The following is a 26,190-nucleotide window of genomic DNA, read 5'->3' as shown; positions in this document are numbered from 1 at the left end:
TGCATACTTTGTATATAGCTCTGATTTTTTTTTTTTCCAGACAGGATCTCACTCTGTCACCTAGGCTGGAGTGCAGTGGTACAATCTCTGCTCACTACAACCTCGGCTTCCTGGGTTCAAGCAACCTCAACTTCCTGAGTAGCTGGGAAGCTGGGATTACAGGTGCACTCCATCACATCTGGTTAATTTTTGTATTTTTAGTAGAGACAGGGTTTCACCATGTTGGCCAGGCTGGTCTTGAACTCCTGAGCTCAAGTGATCCACCCGCCTCAGCCCCCCACAGTACTGGGATTGCAGGCGTGAGCCCCTGCGCCCGGCCTAGCTCTGATTTTTGAGCCAGACTAGTGTATTACCTATAGAAAAATATTTATAAGGTCATGGTTTGCCTCCCATTGTATGTCTAGCTGTATGTCTCACTGAAAAGGATATTCAGATAGATAGATTAAGGTTCTTCTGAAAAGAGTTCTTCGTGCCCTCTCTACCAGAAATTCAAGGATGTTATTAATATGGTTTGGATTTGTGTCACCACCCAAATCTCATGTGTAATTGTAATCCCCAATGTTAGAGGAGGGGCTAGTGGGAGGTGATTGGATCATGGGGCAGCTTCCCCTGCTGTTCTTGTGATCATGAGTTCTCCCAATTTCTGGTTGTTTAAAAGCATGTAGCCCTTTCCGCCTCACTCTTTTCCTCCTGCTCCAGCCATGAGGATGTGTTGGCTTCCACTTCGCCTTCCACCATGATTGTAATTTTCCTGAGGCATCCCAAGCCATGCAGAACCATGAGCCAATTAAACCTTTTTTCTTTATAAATTACCTAGTCTCAGGTATTTCTTTATAGCAGTGTGAGAATTGACTAATACATTATATTCAGGGCTACATTGATTATATTGATATATATTGATTCTATTCAAGGACAGCCAGCCAAGAAGATGTCTGGTGTGGCAACCTGTAAGAAATGATAAAGTGTTCCTGGAAACGTAATAAGATGAAGGCAATTATAGTTCCCTCCTGTACCAGTAGAGTTCAATCAGAGAAGCAAGACCATTATGAGCACTGTGGGGTACGTTATTTATTATGGAGTTAGACTTTCCACAATCTGGGGAAAAGCCGAGGGTGAATGGTCTGAAAAGCGCCAGAGAAAAGTCACTAATCGAGCCTGGAAAAAGTGAACAAGTCGAAGCTTGCTGGATGTGAGGTGCACTGACTGCTGGAGAGCAACCGTGAAGGCGCTGGCACAGAAGTCTGTGGAGGACTTCCAGCTCTTTGTGGCTTCCACCTCTGTGAGCTCACAGCAGAGCATCTTATGGCGGGCCTGACTCATAGCTGGGCAGTAGGGCCAGCAATCAGGAAGAAGAGCTGGACACTGAGTGGGAAAAAGGACAAGATGGCACCTACAGGCACTGTATTTTGTGGTTTTTTTTGTTGTTGTTGTTTTGAGACATAGTTTCCCTCTTGTCACCCAGGCTGGAGGGCAATGGCGTGATCTTGACTCACTGCAACCTGCGCCTCCCTGAAGCGATTCTCGTGCATCAGCCTCTGCAGTAGCGGGGACTGGGGACGCCATGGCCTCCCAAAGTGCTGAGCTTACAGGCGTGAGCCACTGCGCCCCGCCCCCACAGGCACTGTTAACCACCCCTACCAATGATGGCCTTCAAAGTGCAAAGGCTGCTGCTTCATTCCTGATCTGATCTCAAATTTCACACAAAGCATGTGCTTCGGCCACCGATGTAACAAAATTGGGATGATACAGAGAACATCAGCATGGCCCCCACACAGGATGATGCACAAATTCATGACGCGTTCCATATTTTCAGCTTTCTTTTAACATCATGCTGTTGTTTAGGTAATGAGAAATACTAGGTAATTGGTTTCAGATTTTGTAATTTTCTCCCTGAGTTCCTTACCAGATTTTTACATTCTAGTAGTCAATGAATTTTCAGTGAAATGTAAAAATATTCTCATTCTCTTTGATCAGTGTTAATTTCTTGAGATCATATTGTACTTGAATCCTGTAGCTGTCATTCATCTCTTTTATAAGCAACATATGATTTTTGACATGTGTAGACCAGCTCTTCATATTTTCATCGTATTTTCAAGATGTGATTTTACATTTCTGCATCTTAAAAACAGTTTGATCATAACTCTAGATACATGCTGCTAATTTATGTACCTGCACATGTGACCTTTGTGAACAGAAATTACCATGTCCAATCTATGTTTATACATTTCTGGCTATATACTGCCCTTGAAAACAGGATCTCTCGGCCAAGCGCGGTGGCTCACGCCTGTAATCCCAGTACTTTGGGAGGCCGAGGCAGGTGGATCACCTGAGGTCAAGAGTTCAACACCAGCCTTCACAACATGGTAAAATGCTGTCTCTACTAAAAATATAAAATTTAGCCAGGCATGGTGGCCTGCACCTTAATCCCAGCTACTTGGGATACTGAGACAGGAGAATCAGTTGAATCTGGGAGGCAGAGTTTGCTGGCAGGTAACAGCTGCAATGGATGGCACCACTGCACTCCAGCCTGAGCAACGGAATGAGACCCTGTCTGGAAAAAAAAAAAAAAGTCAGATGCTAGCAAGCTATAGGGGGACCAACATGCTCCCATTGTGTAGTTTTTAACATTTTTCAGAAGCACAAGTACAGACTGAAAAGCCTCCAGCCCTCATCATGACTAAGATTCTCTTCCTGGAATGTAGCCAGATGGACTCATTAAATTCAGATTCGAATCTTCTGGAACCACAACTTGAAATGTCTACAAGTCCCTAGAAGAAGCAGCTTCATCTTCTGTGACGCTCCTGTAGTGGGCACTGCTGCGAACTGCCCAATCCCCTTCCCCAGGCCACCTCCAGCTGCTGCAGCGACTCACAACTGCCCCTGCTCATGAGAACTGCCCTTGGCCAATGGGAGCCATCTCCCCAACGGTCGCCTGCCAGTGACTGGCTGATTTGAAGAAACAAGAAGCCAAGCCACTTGTCTCAAGGGGGAGCTCACTGTGGTGCAGTTCATGCTCCAGTGCTCCCTGTGGGGCCAGGTTGTACCTGCCAGGGCCACATCCCTACTTAGCTCTTCTGCTCTCTCCTCCTTTCTTCCCTCGCTTTTTCCTGAGAGCACATCCTCCGGAAATCAATGACATTTGATTTCCTGTCTTAGGTTCTACTTCTAAGGAGTCCCAATCTACCATCCCTCTCTATTGCATTCTCTCCCACAGCCACACTCCACACCTGCCAGTCCTAGAACAGAGGCATCTGCCAACCTCAAGGCCTTTACACTTGCCATTCCTTCTGCCTGGCACGGTTTCCACCAAATATCTGAGTGGCTGACTCCCTCAGCTCCTTCAGATCTTTACTTAGAAGCCAGCTTTTCATCAAGATCTTGTTTGGGATTTTTTTTTTCTAACAACCCATTTAAAACTACAAACCCATCCAACACTGCTGTATCCCTTTCTTCTACTTGTACCATTTAATATAGTAACAGCAAGTACTTAGGTAGTGCTTAAAGTGTGCTGAGCACAGGTCTAAGTGTTTAACACTAATTAAATGTAATCCTCATGACAAACCTCAAAAGTTTTTATTGGCCGGGCGCGGTGGCTCAAGCCTGTAATCCCAGCACTTTGGGAGGCCGAGGCGGGTGGATCACGAGGTCAAGAGATCGAGACCATCCTGGTCAACATGGTGAAACCCCGTCTCTACTAATACAAAAAAAAAAAATTAGCTGGGCACGGTGGCGCGTGCCTGTAATCCCAGCTACTCAGGAGGCTGAGGCAGGAGAATTGCCTGAACCCAGGAGGCGGAGATTGCGGTGAGCCGAGATCGCGCCATTGCGCTCCAGCCTGGGTATCAAGAGCGAAACTCCGTCTCAAAAAAAAAAAAAAAAAAAAAAAAAAAAAAAAAAAAGTTTTTATTAAACCAATTTTACTGATGAGGAAACCAAGGCACAGAGAGGTTAAGAACTTCCTCAAAGTTCATACAGTTTGTAAGTGATGGAGCCAGACTTTGACCCCAAGCTGTCTGGCTCCAACACGGTGTCACTACACTGCATTATCATATTTACTTACTTTATTTGTTTATTTACTTTATTTACTTATTTGTTTTGATTAATGCATATCTCCTTCCACTAAAATACAAGCTCCTTGAGGATACAGATTTTTGTCTTCTTGATCCACTGCCGTGTCCCACAGCACCTAGAGAAGTCTGGGTACCATACTCAGCCCTCAAATATTTATTAAACTATGTGCCTTCTGTGTCCTCAACCCTTCTTCTTTCTGGATTCAAGAGAGAAAACAAATTATTATAAAGTGGATTGGTTCTTCTACTTTCAGCCAGTGTTCAGGTTGATAAAATAAGAACCTCTTCCTTCCCGTCTTGATTGAGCCCTGTAACAAATTGGATGCGATATTTTATGGCTCACGGTGATTGTTTAAATATCTGGCTTCCTTTGTATAACCATGAGTGACATGCTGCCACGTTACTGTTGTCTAAGATGACGATCTCTAGCATCCTGAACACCAGAGTTTGCAGTGATGTTGTCAAGTTTTTTACCAGAGACAATCGAAACTGAGAGAAGACCTGCGTGAATCTAAGCAGAAAGTTCATGGCCAAAGTCATTTATTCATACAACGTAGTACTGTTCGTTGGGACTTCAGGGAACTCCCAAAATAGCATCACATCCACATTCTGAGCCACCTGGGAAATAGGTCCAAAAAATAAGATGCATGGAAATCAAAATATCATGTTTACTACTAAGAAAGCTGATATTGCAGAATGTGGCTTAGATTTAAGAGCCAACTGGTTTTCCTAACACTAAACCCCAGAACTAGAAAGCTTGCCTATGGATGGCCACAGATCTCCCCAGCAAGGGCCCTGACCCTGTAAACCTACAGCCCGGAGGAGTCAAAGCAGACACATCTTTTCTACAGGTCCCCAGCTCCCAGGAGGACTCAAGAGGACACATTTTATCTGCAGGTCAACAGCTCTCAAGAGGAACTGAGAGGAAAGGGCTGGTCATTCTATCCAGTTTCTCCTCTGCACTCACCAATTAGACAGGTCACTACATATTCCCCCCCACCAAAAAAAAAGAAGAGCGAAAAAGGCAGAGAGCTGCCAAGTATGTCACAGTTATGGATACTCCTTCCAATGAAAGGAATAATTAAGAGTAGGCATTTTATTCCACAGCAAAATGGGCAATTGGACTACTAAAGGAACTAAAGTTACATTTTTGCTTTATGAATGTGGCATCACCAAATATCTAATAGTTATATTATTATGATTACCATTTTGTTTCTTAGTTATCAGAGCTAAAGCTGTATTGAAACTGTAGTGTTATACAGTGAGGGGTAAAACTTTAAAATTAATTCAGTCAACTGCTCTCCTTAATACAGATGACAAAACAGAAGGGTTGAATAATTTGTCCTATAACAAAAATCTAGGCAGGTCAGAACCAGAGCTGTAACTCCTGTTTATTTTCAGTCCAAATATTTTATGCATCCAATGGGCTGTTTTCAGCTTGTCATCAAATTGTCTCTAGTGTCAAGAAAGAGGAAAAAGAAACCCTTCACTAATAAAAAGCAAAAACATAACACACATGTCTATGTCATAGCCAAGATTACAGGGAGGCAGTAAGAAGATGAGGTGTTCAAGAAAACAGAAATCATTTCTCTAAATGATGTAAAATAAGGGCTTCATCAGCTTTCACTGTACCTGTCATGAGTTGATACCTTGCACTAAAATTTCCCATCAGTCTAAGTTCATGTGCTGTAGCTAGCTAAGTCTCTCTGCTTATTTTCATGAAATTCAAGAGAACTAGATAGGTCTCTTTATAAACATAAACTATAGTATCCTAATGATATCTGTGCTATACTATTTATACATAGCTCAAATGTCCTGGGCATTTTTTAAATTCTACATTATTATGAAACATATTGCAGCCTATTTTCAATGAATGGTAGAAGAAATTAGTGCTAATCTCAGTATCTCACAGGAGAGGGAAATCTTATTTCAATATTCTTTCACTTTCTAGGCCAGGCATGATAGCGCATGCCGGTTATCCCAGCACTCTGGTAGGCCTAGGTGGGTGGATCACTTGAAGTCAGGAGTTTAAGACCAGCCTGGCCAACATGGTGAAGTCCCATCTCTACTACTAAAAATACAAAAATTAGCCAGATGTGGTGACGTGCCCCTGTAATCCCAGCTCCTCAGGAGGCTGAGGCAGGAGAATCACTTGAATCCAGGGGCAAAGGTTGCAGTGAGCCAAGATCATGCCACTCACTTCAGCCTGGACAATAGAGTAAGACTCTATCTCAAAAAAAAATTTTTTTTTCACTTTCTATAATGCAATATGCATGCATAAGGACTTTAAAATAGGGCACAATGGCCGGGTACAGTGGTTCATGCCTGTAATTCCAGCATTTTGGGAGGTGGAGATGGGTGGATCACCTGAGGTCAGGATTTTGAGACCAGCCTGGTCAACATGGTGAAACCCCGTCTCTACTAAAATACAAAAAGCAGCCACGTGTGGTGGCACATGCCTGTAATCCCAGCTACTCCAGAGGGGGAGATGCAAGAATTGCTTAAACCTGGGAGGCAGAGGTTGCATCCAACCAAGACTGTGACACTGCACTCCAGCCTGGGCAACAGAGAGAGACTCTTTCTCAAAAAAATAAAATCAAATAAAATAGGACACAAATATAAAGATCAAGTGTCACTGGGTTTGAAAATTAAAATAAGGAATGAATTCAGTATAAATATGCAGTATGATAATAGTAATTGTTTTGATTTTATATATCCATGGTTACTGCTGAAGGTATTTCATTTGTTTATCCCCATACTTTTCAATTATGAAAAGCTAGTGCTATATTTCAAATTATAGAAAGTTTATGTAGATACAGAAACTAAAGAGAAATCTTAACTGTTTTAAAATTCCTTATTCAACTACTTGCCTGTGTAACTTCATAAATAGCAACCCTGTTCATCCAACCCATGAATTGTGGGTTGGAAGTACCCATGGCTGTGATGTAAGGAGACGAGGGTGCCTCTGCATGCTTGCTCTGGGCTGCCCAAGTACGTTAGGCCATTGCAGAGACTGTCATTCACTGAGGTAAGAGAGCAATTTGGTTGCTAAAGGAGTACAAGCCTTACCTAATGAACTACAGTCTCCACTAGCAAATTTAGGTTATTTTATTATGGAATGCACTGTGGTGTTCCGTTGTGTGGCAACAACAACAAAATAGTCCAGCCAGGCTGGTGATCCTGAATTGTAAAAGGTATGGACCCATGTTTATAAAGTTTGCCTAGGATAAATGATGCTTTGAAAAGATATCAAGAAGTGTGTGAGAGAGAGAGAGAGAGAGAGAGAGAGAGAGTGAGTGTGTGTGTGTGTGTGTGTGTGTGTGTGTGTGTGTGTGTGTTGAGGAAGGTTAAGGAAATAGCTGATTCCAAGAGAGTGTGGGGTTTTTGGTTTAATTTTGTTTTTTATTTGAGACAGGGTCTTACTCTGTCACCAGGCTGGAGTACAGTGGTGCAATCATAACTCATTGCATCCTCAAACTCCTGGGCTCAGCAATACTCAAGCAATACTCCTGCCTCAGCCTTCCCAGTAGCTGGGACTCCAGGCATAAGCCACCATGCTTTTTTTTTTCTGGACAAGTCCAGATTTAGAGCCAAACTTCTACTCTCCAGGCACTTATGATCAGTTTTGGGACATTTGTTTCTTCTGGAAAAACAAATCAGTCTGTAGGGCTAAATTTCTAAGTAGAGGGGCTAGAATGCTGCCTAATCATGGGAAAAGTATTTACCAATTCTACTGCTAACTTCAACTGTGTGTCAGTATTTCATAATATTCACAGCAAAGATTTTGATGTTTTATTCACATTACTATCCCCACACCTAGAACAGAGTCTGGTGCCTAATAAATGCTCAATAAATATTGGCTGGATGAAGAAGTCATCAATGATTCTAAATCACAACCTCACCTTATCACAGCCGCAGTGAGCGGCTTATTGAGCCGGTCATTTGTCCTGTCCATTTCAGTTCTCTCAAGACAAACGAAAGCATGAGCAGGCCCTGGGTGGTGTGAGAGTGGATGAGACATCTCATGTAAAGCACTTCAGCACAGTACTTGCATTAAATGTCAGATTTTAAAAATTATTTATGTTATTTTAAATAATGTTTTGCTTTTATGAAATTATCATAGAAGCCAGGCGCGACAGCTCACGCCCGTAATCCCAGCATTTTGGGAGGTTGAGGCAGGTGGATCACAAGGTCAGAAATTCAGGACCAGCCTGGTCAACATAGTGAAACCCCGTCTCAACTAAAAATGCAAAAAATGAGCCTGGCATGGTGGCGGGAGCCTGTAATTCCAGCTACTCAAGAGGCTGAGGCAGGAGAATCGCTTGAACCCAGGACGCAGAGGTTGCAGTGAGCCGAGACCACACCACTGTACTCCAGCCTGGGCAACATTACAAGACTCCATTTCAGGAAAAAAAAAAAGAAAAAAAGAAATTATAATGTAGTAGAATTATAACAAATAATGTTCTAATTTCTGTTACTTTGGTACTGCAGACCTTACAAAATAAATGTTTCTCATAACTTTTTATGACTGCAAATTTTAACTCAGTCATTTAGAATTGTCTCTAATACACACCCACCAAATCTTGAAAATTTCAGTTTACTCTAAAATCAATCGATAATAAATGTGCTGTTGTAACAGGCCAAACAGACCTGGTAGCTTCTAGAGATCAAAGAACTCCCTGTGCTCATATAAGTGAAAGAAAGGAATAGAAAAAATATTCTTAATCTGTAATAAAAATCTAAAATTGAAAAATGACATAGAACACTAAGAAATAAAGTCATTTGTAATCTTAATTAAAGTACAGCATTGCTCCAACTAAAAACCTGAGACACAGTTATAAAACCATATTTACCCTCTTTCTATTTTGTTGGTGACAAAGATAAATTTTAGTCCTAAATCATCATGTGTCAGATTTGCTTGAAGGGATATATTTATAAAGGCATCTTATTTTGTATCTGCTAATTTTTTAAAGGAAAAGATGAATTCTAGTCTAATATTCCTAATGAAGATGTTAAATCTTCTGTCAGAAAATTCTAGACCTAGAGGTGTCTTCAATTACCTATTATCTAACTACACGTAAAACTTTAGATTTATAATGGAGCACTAAGCCAAAAGTCCCATTACAACTAATAAGAGAAAATGTCTTTAGGTTTCACCACTCTTCACCAGCCCCTAAAACATGGAGTCAAACAGTTCTCAATGTAGTGTAAGAGAAAACTCAAAAATGGGTCCCAAAAAATATGGAGTTCACATGGCTACTAGCAATGTACCAGAAAACCCAAGAAGCTGCACTGATTGTATCAGTCTATGTCAACCCAGCACATGCTAGGATCATATACCTGAATAATTAAAACAAAAACAATGATAATAGGTAAGCCTTATGTGTTACTATGTGCCAGGAACTGATTCAATGGCCTTGTGTATATTAACTCATTTATCCTCACAATTATCCTGTGTGGCAGGTCTACTAATGAGATGATTTTTCTGGGTCCCCACCCAAATCTCATCTGGAATTGTAGCTCCCATAATTCCCACATATTGTGGGAGGGACCAGGTTGGGGATAATTGAATTGTGGGGATGGTTTCCCCCATACTTTCTCGTGGGAGTAAGTCTCACAAGATCTGATGGTTTTATAAGGGGGAGTTTCCCTGCACAAGTTCCTCTTGCCTGCTGCCATGAAAGATGTGCCTTTCACCTTCAACCGTGATTGTGAGGCTCCCCCATCCATGTGGAACTGTGAGTCCATTAAACCTCTTTTTCTTTATAAATTACTCAGTCTCAGGTATGTCTTTATCAGCAGCATGAAAATGGACTACTACAACTAATATACCTATCTTATGGTTGAAGAAACTGAGACACAGACAGGAGAATTACTTTGCCCACAATTGCACAGCTAGCAAAGGGAAAGATAGAATCCAGATTCCATGCCTTTTCCCCATCCAAGTGCTCTCTTTACTCGTATACTGGAGAAAAGCAGGCATTGGTTTGGTTGGGTCAGCCAATGAGGATCTAATGGGTAAAATAATTCTGTTCTTCCAAATTTTATTCCTTTACATTTGCTTTATTTTTTTATGCGGAAACACTGTAAACTACAGACATCATGACATTTCATCCCTAAATACTTTAGTAAGCAGCTCTAAAAAATAAGAACAGCCTCCATAACCAAAATCAACACTATCATGCCTAACAAGCCATAGTAATAATCTTAATGAGTTTTAATATCGTTTAAGACCCAAGCCATATTCCAATTTCCAAAATGTTTCCCAAAATCATTTTTGTAGCTATTTAAATCTACATAAACTGGAATCTAATCTAGGATCACATGTTATAATACATCTGATGGTTGGGTCACTTAAATTGCTTTAACTCTATAAGACTCTCTGTTTCTATGACGCTGATTTGCTAAGTGTCCAGGACAGTTATCCAGTGGAATGTCTCACCTTCAGGATTTGCCTGATTGCTTAATCATGGTGTTGTTTAGCTTGTTTCTACTTTTCCAGTTATTACCTATCTTTGAAATATCCTTCTGATAGTTACAAGATAAAGAAAATAAATCCACAACACCAAAGGCATGAACTATTAAAAAATTGATAAATCAAACTTCATTAAAATTTAAAATGTCAAGGCCAAGCACACTGACTCACGCCTGCCTGTAATTCTAGCACTTTGGAAGGAAGGTCCAGGTGGGAGGATCACTTGAGCCCAGGAATTCAATGCTATGGTGAGCTATATAATCTCACCACTGCACTCCACCCTAGGTGACAGAACAGGACTTTATCCTTAACAACAACAACAAAAACCTGGCCAGGCAAGGTGCCTCACTTTGGGTAATCCCAGCACCTTGGGAGGCCAAGGTGGGCGAATCATAAGGTCAGGACATCAAGACTATGCTGGCCAAAGATGGTGAAACCCCATCTCTACTATAAAATACAAAGAAAAGAAAAACAGCTGAGTGTGGTGGCAAATGCCTATAATCCCAGCTACCAGGAGGCTGAGGCACGAGATTCATTTGAACCAGGGAATTAGAGGTTATAGTGAGCCAAGATCGCGCCACTGCACTCCAGCCTGGAAACAGAGCGAGACTCTGTCTCCAAAAAAAAAAAAAAAAATCTATTCTTCAAAGACACTGTCAGGAAAATGAAAACACAAGCCACAGACTAGGAGAAAATATTTGCAAGACAATCTGATGAAAGACTACCTTAGAGAGAGATCCAAGATGGCTGATGATTAGCAGCTCGGGCACGTACCTCCCAGTGAAAGCGCAAAGAACGAGAGGACGCCACACTTTCAGACGAATATTAGTTGCTCACGGACCAGGAGATTCCCAGTAGAGGAGCTCCACGGGTCGCCAGGGCGACTCTTGTGGCCGGCGTGGCGGTTTTGCTGGTGCCTTAGCACGCCAGTTCTTGGTGCAGAGTCCGGAGATTCCGGGCAGAAAAGCACCATCAATCTTAACACCGCTGTTTTGGCCGGCTCAGTGGATTGCTCAGATTTCGGCGCAGGGAATCAACAAGTTGGACGTCAGAGACCCAGTTAGAAAGTCGGTAATTATAAAGACGACAGACGGACAAATATATAATGAAGGGAAGAAACCAGCGTAAAAAGGTAGAGAATACTCAAAATCAGAATGCCTCTCCCTCTACAGGGGATTGCAATTCCTCATCAGTAACGGAACAAGGCTTAATAGATTACACGTGTGTTCCAATAACAGAAGCAGGTTTCAAAACGTGGGTGATAAGAAACTTCTGTGAATTAAAAGAACTTGTTCTAACCCAATGCAAAGAAACTAAGAACCTTGAAAAAAGGTTGAAATGTTAACGAGAATGGACAATTTAGAGAAGAATATAAGTGAATTGATGGAGCTGAAAAACACAACACGAGAACTTCGCGAAGCATGCACAAGTTTAAACAGTTGAATTGATCAAGCAGAAGGAAGGATATCAGAAGTCGAGGACCAGCTCAGTGAAATGAAACGAGAAGACAAGAATGCAGAAAAAAGGATGAAAATGAATGAGCAAAGTCTCCAGGAAATATGGGACTATGTGAAAAGACCTAATCTACGTTTGATAGGTGTACCTGAATGTGATGAAGAGAATGAATCCAAGTTGGAAAATACTCTTCAGGATATCATTCAGGAAAATTTCCCCAACCTGGCAAGGCATGGTAATATTCAACTCCAGGTAATACAGAGAACACCACAAAGATATTCTTCAAGAAGACCAACCCCAAGGCACATAATCGCCAGATTTATTAGGGTTGAAATGAAGGAGAAAATACTAAGGGCAGCCAGAGAGAAAGGTCAGGTTACCCATAAAGGGAAACCTATCAGACTTACAGCAGATCTCTCAGCAGAAACCCTACAAGCCAGAAAAGAGTGGGGACCAATATTTAACATCCTTAAAGAAAAGAACTTTCAACCCAGAATTTCCTATCCAGCCAAACTAAGCTTTATGAGCGAAGGAAAAATTAAATCTTTTGCGAACAAACAAGTACTTAGAGAGTTCACCACCACCAGGCCTGCTTTACAAGAGCTTCTGAAAGAAGCACTATACATATAAAGGAACAACCAATATCAGCCTTTCCAAAAATATATCAAAAAGCAAAGAACTTTAACACAATAAAAAATTTACATCAACTAATGGGCAAAACAGCCAGCTAGCATCAAACGCCGGTATTAAACTTATATATATTTTAATTGGATAAAAAGCCAAAACCCATCGGTATGCTGCATCCGGGCCCATCTTACATGCAACAATACACAAAGACTCAGAGAGAAGGAGGAAGATTTACCAATCAAACAGAGAGTAAAAATAAACTAATAAACAAAAAGCAGGAGATGCAATTCTCGCCTCTGATAAAGTAGACTTTAAAGCAACAAAGATCAAAACAGGCGAGGAATGACATTACATAATGGCAAAAGGATCAATGCAACAAGAAGAGCTAACGATTCTATAGATCAACGAGATAGAAAATTAACAAGGATATTCAGAACTTGAACTCAGACCCGGAACAAGTAAACTTAATAAACATTTATAGAACTCTCCACTTCAAATACACAAAACATACATTACCACCTCACACCTATTCCAAAGGTGACTATATAATTGGAAGTAAATCACTCCTCAGTAATCGCATAGCATTTCATAGGTTTAAATTAAATATTGGTTGGCTGTTTGTTTGTTATCTTCTTCCCTTATTCCTTCCTGACTACATCATTAAGTATAATTATCAGTATAAAAGAGGTTTTCAATACCCATTACTAAATTGCATTCTAGCCTGGGCAAGAAAGCAATACTCCCATTCTCTCTCCCTCTTTCTTTTCCTTCTCCCTCCTCCCCGTTCTCTCTCTCTCTTTCTCTTCCTTTTCCCTCCTTCCTATTCTCTCTCTCTCTTTCTCTTTAAAAAAAAAAAAAAGAAAGAAAGACTACCTTAAAAATATACAAAGAACTCTTAAAGCTTAACAAGGAAAAAACAACCCAAGTAAAAAATGGACTAAAGAACCTAACAGATACCTCACTAAAGATGATACATAGATGGCATCTGTGTGTGTGTATATATATATATATATATAGAATTGTGGGGGTGGTTTCCCCCATACTGTTCTCGTGGTAGTAAGTCTCACAAGATCTGATGGTCTTGTGAGATATATATATATACACATATATATATACACACACACGCATATAAATATACAAATACAATATATATACAAATCTTTGTGTGTGTACATGTATGCAAGTACAAATATATACACAAATATATACACAAATCTTTGTGTATATACACATACACAAAGATGCTCAACTTCATATGTTTTCAGGAAATTGCAAATCAAAAGAACAAATGAGCTATCACTATGCACCTATTAGAATGGTCAAAATCTAGAACAATGACAACACCAAATGCTGGTGAGGATTTGGAGCCACATAACGTCTCTTTCATTGCTGTGAAAATGCAAAATGGTACAACCACTTTGGAAAACAGTTTGGAGATTTTTTAGGAAGCTAATGATACTCTTATCATATGATTCAGCAATCATGCTCTTTGGCATTTACCCAAAAAAGTGAAAACTTATGTTCACACAAAAACCTGCACATGGATGTTTATAGCAGTTTCATTTGTAACCGCCCAAACCTGGAAGCAACCAAGATGTCCTTCAATAGGTGGACAGATAAATAAACTGTGGTCCAACCAGACAAAAGAATATTATTCAGCACTAAAAGAAAATAAAAAAGCACTATCAAGCCATGAAAAGACATGGAGGAAATTTAAATGCATATTGGTAAATGAAAGAAGTCAATCTCAAAAGGCTGCATGCTGTACAGTTCCAACTATATGACATTCTGGAAAAGGCTACAGTAAAAAGATCAGTGGTTTCTAGGAGTTCAGAGGAAAGAGAAATAAACAAGGAGAGCACAGAGGATTTTTAAGGTAGTGAAACTACTCTGTAAGATTCTACAATGGTGGACACACATTTGTCCAAAACCATAGAAGTACAACACTATGAGTGAACCCTAATGCAGACTATGGAATCTGGGCAAAAATGATGTGTCAGTGTAGGTCCATCCATTGTCACAAGTGTACTGCTCTGGTGAGATACGTCAATAATGGGGGAGGCTATGCATGTTTTAGAACAGGGTATTATGGGATATCTCTGTACCTTTTGCTCGATATTTCTGTGACCCTAAGACTTTTCCAAAACAAAAAACTCTATTGAAAGCAAAAGCAAAGCAAACACAACAAAACCTAGATAAAAGAACATTGAAAGAAGTCAAGGGTGAATTCTTGAGGATTCTGGGAGGCAGGGGAAGATAATACATTGAATCTGCGGCTCGTGTAGCAGCCTAGAGAAAAAGTCTGAAGACTAGAGAGGAGAATGAGCGAAACTAAGGACTAAAGGAATGTTGTTCAATTATCTCTAGATTTAATTCATTTAAGTGATCCCTGTATGAATAACCACAAGTAATTGAGACTAAAAATAAAATAATAGTCCAAATAACTTGCATTCTGAGCAGGGACTAGAAATTGTAGGTATAAGGCAGCTTTATGACACAGATACCAATATACAAAGCAAGATTTTGAGTTTTTGTCTTCAAGGCTTTATCATATTAGGTGGGGCTTTGTGATGCAAGCTCTCATTGGCGACTTCAATCTATTCATAGACAAAGTGTAAAGGAGCAAGGCTTAGTCACGTTAGCAACCTACGATGTATACTAGTGCAATATAAATTCAGCTTGTTGCTAGCTTGCAGTCATAAAAGTCTTTTGAATCCTTGTTCAAAGACAACTCATTTGTCTGCACTTTAAATGCTCGGGAAATAGCCATGGAAAACATTTATTCAAGGTAGGTAAATAAAAAATGTTGCTATGGGATTATAAAAATAGACTGGAGAAATTTGAAGGTACTTTCATTATTTACTTATTCACCAAGTATTTCACATGACCTGCCTTAGCCAGGACCACGGACACGCTGTAGATGTGAATTTTAGTTCACTTCACTAGGATTTCTGAAAGGCAGTGTTCTTTTGTGTCTCTAAATAAAGTTCAGAGTCCCCCTTCACTCAGGAAGTTCAATCTCTGGAATTTGGTGGGGATCGGGGACAGGAACCCTTCTTCCTAGGGTCAAGTGAGGGGATCTGGCACAAACTAGAACATTCTGGAAGATCCTCTGATCTCTTCTGGTCACACTGAACTGGTTGAGGTGTTCAGTGTCAAAATCCACGTGCTCCCTTGAAAGCAGTGGCCCAGTCCCAGATCTTTTGTCGGCTGGGAAGTTAAAGGCTTGGGGAACCTTCTCTCTCAGGGGACCATGCAGCTTTTCTGCCATGAGGTCCTGCCACACACCAGCTGTGGGAGGGAAGTGCTGGTCTGCTGTACTACAGGACCTGCACACCTCTGCCTTGCTCCCAGTCTCTCCAAAAGCTTTCAGAACCTTCCCTCCGGGGTTGGTCCATTTCTTCCTCTCTTGGTTGGGGCTTCTCTTTTACAACAAAATTCTATGTAGGAGTGATATTCCAGATGCCTGTCACATGCTTTATTTCTGAACTCTTCATTTATCCCTATAGTGCCAAAATCATTAGTCCTAAACATAAGGACACTTGGTGACTTTCTTGGAATGGGGAAGGGAGAATGCTTACCATTCATTCAGGCTGCTGAAAGAGTACATAACTCAAATTAAAACCTCAATGTGGTTTTCTAGTCACAGAAGTGAAGGCGAGAAAGACAGCCCCTGCCTTCAGGTATCTCACATCCTAGAACAGAGGCAAATAAAGAGGTCATCAAAATACAGCGCACAGGAGAGATTCCTGCCTCAGGGGCCAGAGAGGGAGAATTTTCCTGGAGAAAATGGTTATGAATACTTAAACAACACTCCCTGTGTGCCAGGCACTATGCCAAGCAATTATTTATATACAGATATAGAGTGGGGCCATAATGGAGCCCTGGTAGTGTGTGTTCCTGCTTAAATTCCTAGGCTTTAGGGATATCCCCAGTGGGACCCAAAGAATAGGCATAGGCTTGCCATGGCAGAGCATGTAGGTGCCTGGTGGAGGGAATAGCATGGACACAGTGCAAAGATGCCCTGAGAGGCGCTCTGAAGAGGGAAGCTGAAATTGAACTGCCTGGAGCAGTTACAGCTTAGGCCCCTCCCCACGTGGACTGCCAGGATACTGACGCTTGTTTCCCTAATGCTGAGAAAAGTGAATCAGACAAAGTGGGCTGACTAGGGTAACAAATGGATTTTCAAAAATTCCTCTGCGAAAGCGAGTCTTCCCCCAACATTCTATCAAGATCTTGATTACTAAGCTTATTAGATTTTGATTACTAAGCCTCTTGTCTAAAATGGAATTATGCCCTGCAAGGAGCTAAATCCGTGGTTCGCATTTACATCCTGCTGTGAGTCATTTTCACCAGCAAATCAAATTGCTCTTCTCCCACCCACATCATAGCCAGGTGCAAAGTTTGCTACCTAAAGAGAGGCTCCGGACAGATAGCAGGACAGGAAGCTGACAATGCACACTTGTGACGGGGTCAACAAATCTGCCGCAGGGTATCACTGGCCTCTGCTTAACCACATATTCTCTCTGCTACACCAGGATCATTCTGTTTTTTACATTCAAAGGCTTTGCATATCATGGGCTACAGAAAGCAGTTCTGGAATATTAAAGTAGTAAATTTACTTTCAGGATGTCTGTTATCAGCAGGTGTGAGTAAAATAAAGGATAGCCTTTGGGAGGCTGAGGCGGGCAGATCACCTGAGGTCAGGAGTTCGAGACCAGCCTGGCCAATATGGTGAAGCCCCTGTCTCTACTAAAAATACAAAAATTAAGCCAGGCACAGTGGTGCACATCTGTAGTCCCAGCTACTCGGGAGGCTGAGGCAGGAGAATTGCTTGAACCCGGGAGGCAGAAGTTGCAGTGAGCCGAGATTGCGCCACTGCACTCCAGCCTGGACGACAGAGTGAGATTCCATCTCAAAAAAAGAAATGATAATAAAGCATAGACTTGATGCAAGGAAGACTGGAGACACACGTAAATCAATGTTCACTCGTCTTCATTCTTCAGACTTTCTCTATTTGTGTCAAAATTATGATTGCTGGGGCCTGCTTCACCTCTTGCTGAGTCTGGCATTCTGAACATCAAATCCAGATGAAGCTGAAGCAGCCAGAACTCTGGGTTGATGGCCCAAAAACTCAAGCTCAGAACTGGCAAGGTGCCTCGTGCAAAAGCCGTGCCAGCTCAAAAGGGAAAGTAGAACCCACGGTCCATCTTTGTGTGACACCTCATTTAAACCCAAGTGCTCGGCTTTTGTGAGACTTGACATAATTTATTCCTCAGAGGGGGAATGAGTGATTCACAGAGCCTGTCATAGACGTACACAGATGGCAAGTTGAGCTGGAATAAGACAAAGAATGGCAGGATGCTGAGGGCTGCTCTTGCCATCCCATGAACACCCAAGATGTCCCCGACACACACATGAAACCTATCCGCACCAGGAACCCAGCCAGAGCCCCTTTTACAGAGCAGGAAGAGGTGGTTGTGGGCTCCTAGGGGCATCAATCAGATTTCCACCTGCATTTTTTTATTTAAGAGACAGGATCTCCCTCTGTCACCCAGGCTGGAGTGCAGTAGAGCGATCATGACTCACTGCAGCCTCAACCTCCTAGGTTCAAGCAATCCTCCTGTCTCAGCCTCCTGAACAGCTAGGACTACAGGTGTGTGCCACTACAGCTGGGTAATTTTTTAAATTTCTTTAGTATTTTGTACAGACAGGGTCTCATGTGTTACCCAGACTGGTCTTGAACTGCTGGCCTCAAGTGATCCTCCTGCCTCAGCCTCCCAAGGTGCTGGAATTACACAGTGAGCAGTCTCATTTTGTCTTTAATCCATCCCCATAGCTCCCCCACTAGGGCTTGCTATTCAGCCAATCACACTGAACAGCACCCTCTCCTGCCCCACCAAGCTGCTTGTCCAGGTCTCTCCAGGTGTCTGTATCTATTTCTTGTTATGCATCAATGTATGCATGTCCTCTGCCCAATGAGACTGCTGGAGACATAACATATCATAGAAGTTAAGAACATGAGCTCTGGGACCAGGCCACTGCAGTCTGAATCATGGCTATACCACCTCCCAGCTATGATCTTGGCCATGTTACTTATCTTTTCTGTGCCTCATTTTTTCTACTTATAATATTGGGATAATAGTATGTATTTCTAGGGTTGTTTAAAAGACCCTGCAGTGAGTCTGTTAAGAAAGAAAGGAAACTGTTCAGCTCCCACTTATGAGTGAGAACATGCAGTGTTTGGTTTTCCGTTCCTGTGTTAATTTGCTGCGGATGATGGTTTCCAGCTTCACCCATGTACCTGCAAAGGACATGAACTCATTCTTTTCTATGGCTGCATAGTAATCCATGGTGTATATGTGCCACATTTTCTTTATCTAGTCTATCATTGATGGACATTTGAGTTGGTTCCAAGTCTTTGCTATTGTAAATAGTGCTGCAGTAAACATATGTGTGCATGTGTCTTTATAGTAGAATGATTTATAATCCTTTGGGTATATACCCAGTAATGTGCTTGCTGAGTCAAATGGTATTTTTGGTTCTAGATCCTTAAGGAATCGCCACACTGTCTTCCACAATGGTTGAACTAATTTACACTCCTACCAACAGTGTAAAAGTGTTCCTATTTCTCTGCATCCTCACCAGCATCTGTTGTTTCCAGACTTTTTAATGATTTAAATATGGCCATCTTTTTTTTTTTTTTTTTGAGACAAAGTCTCACTCTATAGCCCTGGCTGGAGTGCAATGGCATAATCTTGGCTCACTGCAATCTCTGCCTCCTGGGTTCAAGCAATTCTCAAGCCTCAGCCTCCTGAGTAGCTGGGATTACAGGTGCCTGCCACTGCGCTCGGCTAACTTTTGTATTTTTAGTAGAGACGGGGTTTCACCATCTTGGCCAGGCTGGTCTTGGACTCCTGACCTCATGATCCATCCGCCTCAGCCTCCCAAAGTTCTGGGATTACAGGTGTGAGCCACTGCGCCCAGCCAATGGTCACCATTATAACTGGCATGAGATGGTATCTCATTGTGGTTTTGATTTGCATTTCTCTAATGACCAGTGATGATGAGCTTTTTTTCATGTTTATTGGCCACATAAATGTCTTCTTTTGAGAATTATCTGTTCATATCCTTCACCCACTTTTTGATGGGATTGTTTGTTTTTTTCTTGTAAATTTGTTTAAGTTCTTTGTAGAGTCTGGATATTAGATCTTTGTCAGATGGATAGATTACAAAAATTTTCTTCCATTCTGTAGATTGCCTGTTCACTCGGATAATAGTTTATTTTGCTGAGCAAAAGCTCTTTAGTTTAATTAGGTCCCATTTGTCAATTATGACTTTTGATGCAATTGCTTTTGATGTATTAGTCATGAAGTCTTTGCCAATGCCTTCCACACAGGGAGGGGAACGTCACACACCAGGGCCTGTTAAGGGGGTGTGGGGAAAGGGGAGGGAGAGCATTAGGACAAATACCTAATGCATGCGGAGCTTAAAACCTAGATGACGGCTTGATAGGTGCAGCAAATCACCATGGCACATGTATACCTATATAACATATCTGCACATTCAGCATATATATCCCAGAACTTAAAGTAAAATTAAAAATAAATACATAAAATTTTTAAATGCAATTTTAACATGTAAGTTTCCTGTTAAAAGCTTCTATCTGAGAAAAAAAACAGAAACAAAAAAAGGAAAAGGGAAGCAAGGTAGGGAGGGAGAGAGGGAAAAGAAAGATAGTGAGCCTCTTGAAATAAAGGACCATGTATTATTCACTTTTTCTTCTGTGCCTCATTAAATTCATTCATCATCATTACCATTCATGGGTTCATACAATGTGCCAGTTACTGAAAAAGATCAGTCCTTGACTGCCCTGACTGTCAAGGAGCTCATAGTCGAGAGAGGATGCCAATGAATGACATCAGTGGCTGCGATAGTGTGAGGACAGCCAAGGGACAGCAGGCCCACATTGCTCTGAAGCTCATCACTCTGGATCCCAGGTTCAAATTCTACTGTCGTTTCCTGGCTGTATGACTGAGTAAGTTATTAGCACCACTCACGGGAATGCTGTGAGGATGAAGTTAAAAGATAATGAGAGCCTGGACAACATAACAAAACCCTGTCTCTACAAAAAAAAAAAATTTTTTTTAATTAGCTGGTATGGTGGTGCATGCCTATAGTCTCAGCTACATGGGAGGCTGAGGCAGGAGGATTACTTGAGCCTGGAGGTTGAGGCTGCAGTAAACTAGGATTATACCACTGCATTCCAGCCTGGGCAACAGAGAGAGACCTTGTCAAAAAAAAAAAGGAGGGAAGGGAAGGAAGGGGAGGGAGAGGGAAGGGGAGGGGTGTGAGAGGGGAGGGGGAAGAGGGAAGGGAACGGGAAGAGGGAAGGGAAGGGAAGGGGAGGGGAGGGGAGGGAAGGGGGGAGGGGAGGAAGGAAGGAAGGAAGGAAAGAAGGAAGGAAGGAAGGAAAGAAGGAAAGAAGGAAAGGAGGGAAGGAAGGAGGGAGGGAAGAAGGGAGGGAGGGGAAGGAAGAAGGAGAGCCAGGCATAGTGGTGCACATCTATAGTTCCAGCTACTCAGAAGGCTGAGGTAGGAGGATTAATTTAGCCCAGGAGTTCCAGGCTATAGTGTGTCATGATTGAGCCTGTGAATAGCCACTGCACTCCAGCCTGAGCAACATAGGAAGATTCCATCTCTAAAGAGGAAAAAAAGAATAAGGTCATGGGAGACCAGAAGCACAGCTGACACATAGTATTTAAAGCATGTTAGCTATGAATGTTACATTTATGTACATATATATGCATAATAGATACATATATAACATATATGTGCACACACATATGCACAACAGGTATCCACTGCAGAGAGCAATGGGAGCACGGAAGGTGAGAAACTAAACTTGAGTCTGCAAAGCTTCCAAGAGCAAGTGACCCCAGTGCTCAGTCTTCAAGAATGAGTAAGAGAGAGGTGGAGAAGCAGAGGAAGGCTGATTCAGGCTGACGCTCCAGTGCACATAAAAGCATGAAAGGAGAGAACATGAGTCACTCCAGAAGGCCCTGGGAGGGCCTCAGATAGATGCACTGGAGAGGCAGGCAGGAGCTGAATCACGCAGAGACCTGCTAATGAATTCAGACCTTGCCTGAGGTCAGTGCAGGGCTGTGGAAAGAATTCAAGCTGGAACCTGCCATGGATGGTTTGGCACTTTTTAAATCAATCATGTTTTCATAGCATTAGCCAGTGATAACCAACTTCGGAACAGGTCATGATCCCAAGGCCCTGTAGAATGCTGAAGCAAAGTCCGAAAAAGGCTCTGTCGAGGGCCATAGACGTCTACGGCAATGTGTATTTATTCTAATTCTTTGGGAAGTGATAAATCCTTTGTGGAAAAGATTCATCTCTTTTTCTATTATTTTTGAAAGTGCTAAAACAATACATGGACACATCAGATTTGCCCAGCAAATATCAATTGGTCATAACCGATGCACATTACATATGATGACTTCTAGCTATTTAAGGTAGTTAACGGACTATTTGGTGGCAAGTAGAAATGAAGGTAGGAGCATAGCAAGATACTGAAGGACAAATGCCATTAGAGTATTTGTTAGAAGGTGGACTTCGGTGACATGGAGGGCTGTTCATTTAATAATAAAGGACCATGTATTATTCATATAAATCACAAAACCTATTAGAAAGCTATTCTGTTCAGACCACAAAATGGCAGAAGCTTTTTCTGACTTCTGGTAATACAATGTGAAATTAGCAATATAATTATATTCCCTTTAATTTGGAGGTGGAAAAAGGAGTGAAAAGAAAATAAGACACACTTTGGTGAGGGGAGGAACCAGTGAATCCATGGAGGAATGTGGTCTGGAGGATCTACTAGGGAAATGAACCCTCCAAAACCACAGTATCTTGACAGTCATTGAACCCAGGCCCACTTATTCATTCATTCATTCAACAAATATTTATTGAGCTCCTTCTAAATCTAAGATGTTACAAAATGGTGAACAAAACTGACTCCATATTGTTCTGTACCTCATGAAGATTACACTGAAGCAGGGAAAACAGGCTTTCTATAAATGAACACACTAATAAGCCCATAATGAGTTGTGATAAGTGCTTTGAAGGAAAACAATAGTGCTCTGTGCTATGAGAAAGAAGAAAGGCCTGCCTTAAGCTGTTGTGGAAAGTAGAAAAGTTCCTTTTTAAAGTTTCCTTTCTTGTTAAAGAATAAGTGTACTAATAACTTTGTCAAGCCCTATCCTATGTAGCTGTTAGACATGCCATGCTTACAGGCACATAGGACATTCTATGACCTTGTACTTTAACCAAGATATCTATGCTGGATGTGCTCACAGGCATGTCCCAGCTCTCCATTGCTTTTACCTGTTTAGAAAAGTTTTAAGTTATTAGCCAATTGGGTTTTAGTTTAGATTGTGAGGTCTGGCTCCAGCCAACGGAAATCAGACCCAGCAGTGAGGACGACCCAAAATGTGTAAGGGATAAATTTGTGTGTTTTCCTTCGTTCATTGTACTCTCGTGGCAAGATGGCTATTGAGAGTAGTCTTCCTCCAGGAAGTAAAAATTGCGTTGCTGAAAAATCCTTTGTCTCAGTGCTAATTTTTCTTTGCCGCACCAAGCACCTGTTTCCAACAGCAGGGGCCCAGCAAAATTTTCCTGGAGAACAGTCAAAAAGCAGAAGTAGGAAAAAGCCAGGACAGGACAGATCAGGAGAGTCTGCAGGTGGGGGTGGGGGTGGGGGGGTCTCAGGTGGAAAAGAGCTGTTGAATGTGAGGTACAACAAGTCAGTGGTGTGGATGGGGGAGGCGTGAGGAAGAGGGGGCCATTGTGGAGAGGCTAAGGCCACAGATACAGGGACCAATTTACTCAGTAGGAAAAGGTGAGTAATGAAGAGGGCCTTCAATGGAACTCCACAGCCTTTCTCCAAGTCAACATACCAGGTCAGTACTGGCAGCTCAGCCCAGAAAAGATTGTCAGCCACAGCTGGGATAACTGTGTCCAGAGGTGTTTGAACCAGAGCCATTCCATCTTGAATAGGGACTGAGTAAAATAACGCTGAAACCTACTGGGCTGCCTTCCCAGGTGGTGTGGCATTCATAGTCACAGGATGAGATAGAAGGTCGGCACAAGGTACAGGTCACAGAGACTTTGCTGATAAAACAGGACGCAGTAAAGAAGCTGGCCAAAACCAATCAAAATCAAGATGGACATGAAAGTGACCTCTGATCATCCTCACTGCCCATTAAATGCTAATTATAATGCATTATCATGATAAAAGACATTCCCACCAGGGCCATGACAGTTTACAAATGCCACTGCAACGTCAGAAGGTTACCCTATATGGTCTAAAAAGTAAAGGAACCCTCAGTTCTGGGAATTGCCCATCCGTTTCCTGGAAAACTCATGAATAATCCACTTCTTATTTAGCATACAATCAAGAAATAACTATAAGTATAATCCGTCGAGCTGCTCTGCCAGTGGAGTAGCCATTTCTTCTTCCTCTTCTTCTTCTTCTTCTCCTTCTTCTTCTCCTCCTCCTCCTCCTCCTCCTCCTCCTTCTTCTTCTTCTTTTTTGAGATGGAGTCTTGCTCTGTCACTCAGGCTGGAGTGCAGTGGCACCATATTGGCTGACTGCAACCTCTGCCCGGGTTCAAACGATTCTCCTGCCTCAGCCTCCCAAGTAGCTAGAATTACAGGCATGCACCACAACTCCTGGCTAAGTTTGGTTTGTTTTTAGAAGAGAGGGGGTTTCACCATGTTGGCCAGGCTGGTCTTGAACTCCTGGGCTCAAGGGATCCACCTGGGTTGGCCTCCCAAAGTGTTGTGATTACAGGAGTGAGCGTGAGCCACCGCCCCCGGCCTGGTTTCTTTACTTTCTTAATAAACTTACTCTCACTTTATGCACTCACCTCGAATTCTTTCTTCTGCGAAGTCCAAGAACACTCGCTTGGGGTCTGCATCGAGACTCCTCTCCGGTAACAGCTGGTGTCAGTATTAAAGTTTCCCAATGTCAGCGGCTTCCCCCTACAAGTCAGAGTTGGGGAGAGACAGGAAGGAAGAGGGGGCCGACAAAGAGCAAAGGAAAGAGAAGGCCTGGGAGCCAAGCGGATCTTGGGTGGACTCCAGACTCCCCTGGCGGCCCGCACAACTCAGATGACCCGTCTGCGAAGCAGAGATCTCAACGGGCGAGCCACGGGGCTGCGGAAAAGGAGTGCAAGGGTGATGCCCACGCCTGGCCCAGGGCGGGGACTCAATACAAGGCTCTTCTGGCTGCGATTGCTGGAGAAAGGGAGTCCTGTGGAAGACACAAAGGAACTAGAACCTACTCGGTGTCGGGACAAGCCTTGAGGGTTGACAGGGGCGGGGAGGGGGTTCCAGCAAGAGCTGGGTTTCAGCTTGGGTTGCCCACGACAGCGAAAGCAACTGGCAGGTGGCGGTAGGGTGACTTCTTCAGCTTAGAGCTTAGCGGGCAGGCGAAGGGGCGGAGCAAAAGAAGAAAACACGAAGGACCGGGAGGAAGCCGGGGAGACCGGTGGGGGCCGCGGGCCGCGGTGCAGTCGCAGGGGAGCGAGGCCTGCTGGGCTCGGCAACGGGGGACGCGGCCTCGGAGGCGACCCGGCCTCCACAGGTGAGCCCCTGCCCCGGGGGTGGTGACGGCGGTAGGGGGTGGTCTGGGGGAACGCGGAGCCGCGGGGCAGTCCTTTGAAGGCGGCGCGGTGCAGCAGTGGCCGCCCCTCACTCCCACCGTGTTCGGACCCCGGCGGCCCCGGCGCGGGCTAGGGGCTGGGAGGCTTGGGGTGGCCCCGGCTGCCTCTGTCCGGGGACGGCGGCGGACTCCAGTAGGCTGACCCCCGCCCGGCTCCCTCGACCGCATCAGAAAGTGCGGTGTCCACAGCCCGTCGTCCAGCCCGGCAGGCCCCCAGTTCCAGGCCATTCTAAGAAGCACTCCCGCCCCCCATGCTGGGGCGCGCTTTCCTACGCACGTCCGCCAGTCAGCACCCCCCGGGTCCCTTCCCCATCACTGAAGAAGCAGAGGGTCCCTGGACCGCCCTAGGGTGGGGGGTGGGAGCTACACCTGCAGTCAAGACCCTCGGAAGGCTTGCTCTTAGGTGTGGACTGAGGACTAAGTGAGCGCCAGAGGACCTGGCCACCGAAGCTGAGAGGTATCTTTGCTTCCTAATATAGAACAGTGGCCTACTGGCTAAGCAAAGATAATCTAGTTTGGCCTGGTCAGCAAAGACTTCCTGGGAGTGCTCAGGAATTGGAAGGTGTGCAGGGCCTCTCTGACAGCCGCCCCTTCATACGCACAGACTCGCAGCGTGCTAGGTGCTGAGCGGGGATTTATGGACCTATCCCTCATCTTCATCCTCGTCTTCATCTCTGCCACAGCCCCTCACCGTTGTGTGCATTATGCCCACTTAACAGAGGAGAAAGCTGAGGCACAGACGGATGAAGTCGTTTGTACCAAAGCACAGGGATCGCAGGGGGAAAGAGTTAGGATTTGAACCCTGGTCTCTTGGACCCAGTACTTTCCTG

The 26,190-nt window shown here is 43.2% G+C and overlaps 1 protein-coding gene, 1 long non-coding RNA gene and 1 other non-coding gene across 8 annotated transcripts in view; 2 read left to right on the top strand and 1 right to left on the bottom strand.

Moving 5' to 3' along the window:
- Window positions 1-366: 366 nt before the first annotated feature.
- On the bottom strand, window positions 367-25,095 carry LOC110568146 (uncharacterized). 3 transcript variants are annotated; one of them, XR_010338969.1, is made up of 3 exons: window positions 24,564-25,095; window positions 16,209-16,322; window positions 367-2,551 (listed from the first exon to the last, which is right to left on the bottom strand). It is a non-coding gene; the product is annotated as an uncharacterized LOC110568146 (long non-coding RNA). The 3 variants fall into 3 exon arrangements; XR_010338968.1 differs by having other exon boundaries at window positions 367-2,547; XR_002478480.2 differs by lacking the exon at window positions 367-2,551 and adding an exon at window positions 8,000-8,063.
- LOC135272066 (U6 spliceosomal RNA) lies at window positions 1,708-1,811 on the top strand. The gene has a single exon (XR_010340180.1). It is a non-coding gene; the product is annotated as a U6 spliceosomal RNA (small nuclear RNA).
- OCIAD2 (OCIA domain containing 2) overlaps window positions 24,948-26,190 on the top strand; it is a 19,328-nt gene continuing 18,085 nt past the window's right edge. Inside the window, exon 1 of one of the 4 annotated variants that reach the window (XM_064366992.1) lies at window positions 24,948-25,282. The gene's annotated coding sequence lies outside the window, so the exon portion shown is untranslated. The remainder of the gene's footprint in view (window positions 25,283-26,190) is intronic. The other 3 variants (XM_064366987.1, XM_012441067.2, XM_064366988.1) reach the window with 3 other exon arrangements.

The sequence above is a fragment of the Aotus nancymaae genome, unplaced genomic scaffold (assembly GCF_030222135.1).
Source record: "Aotus nancymaae isolate 86718 unplaced genomic scaffold, 86718_ANA_hifiasm-v0.15.2.pri h1tg000006l, whole genome shotgun sequence".
Classification (NCBI taxonomy): domain Eukaryota; kingdom Metazoa; phylum Chordata; class Mammalia; order Primates; family Aotidae; genus Aotus; species Aotus nancymaae.
This window is presented reverse-complemented; position numbering and strand designations above follow the sequence as displayed.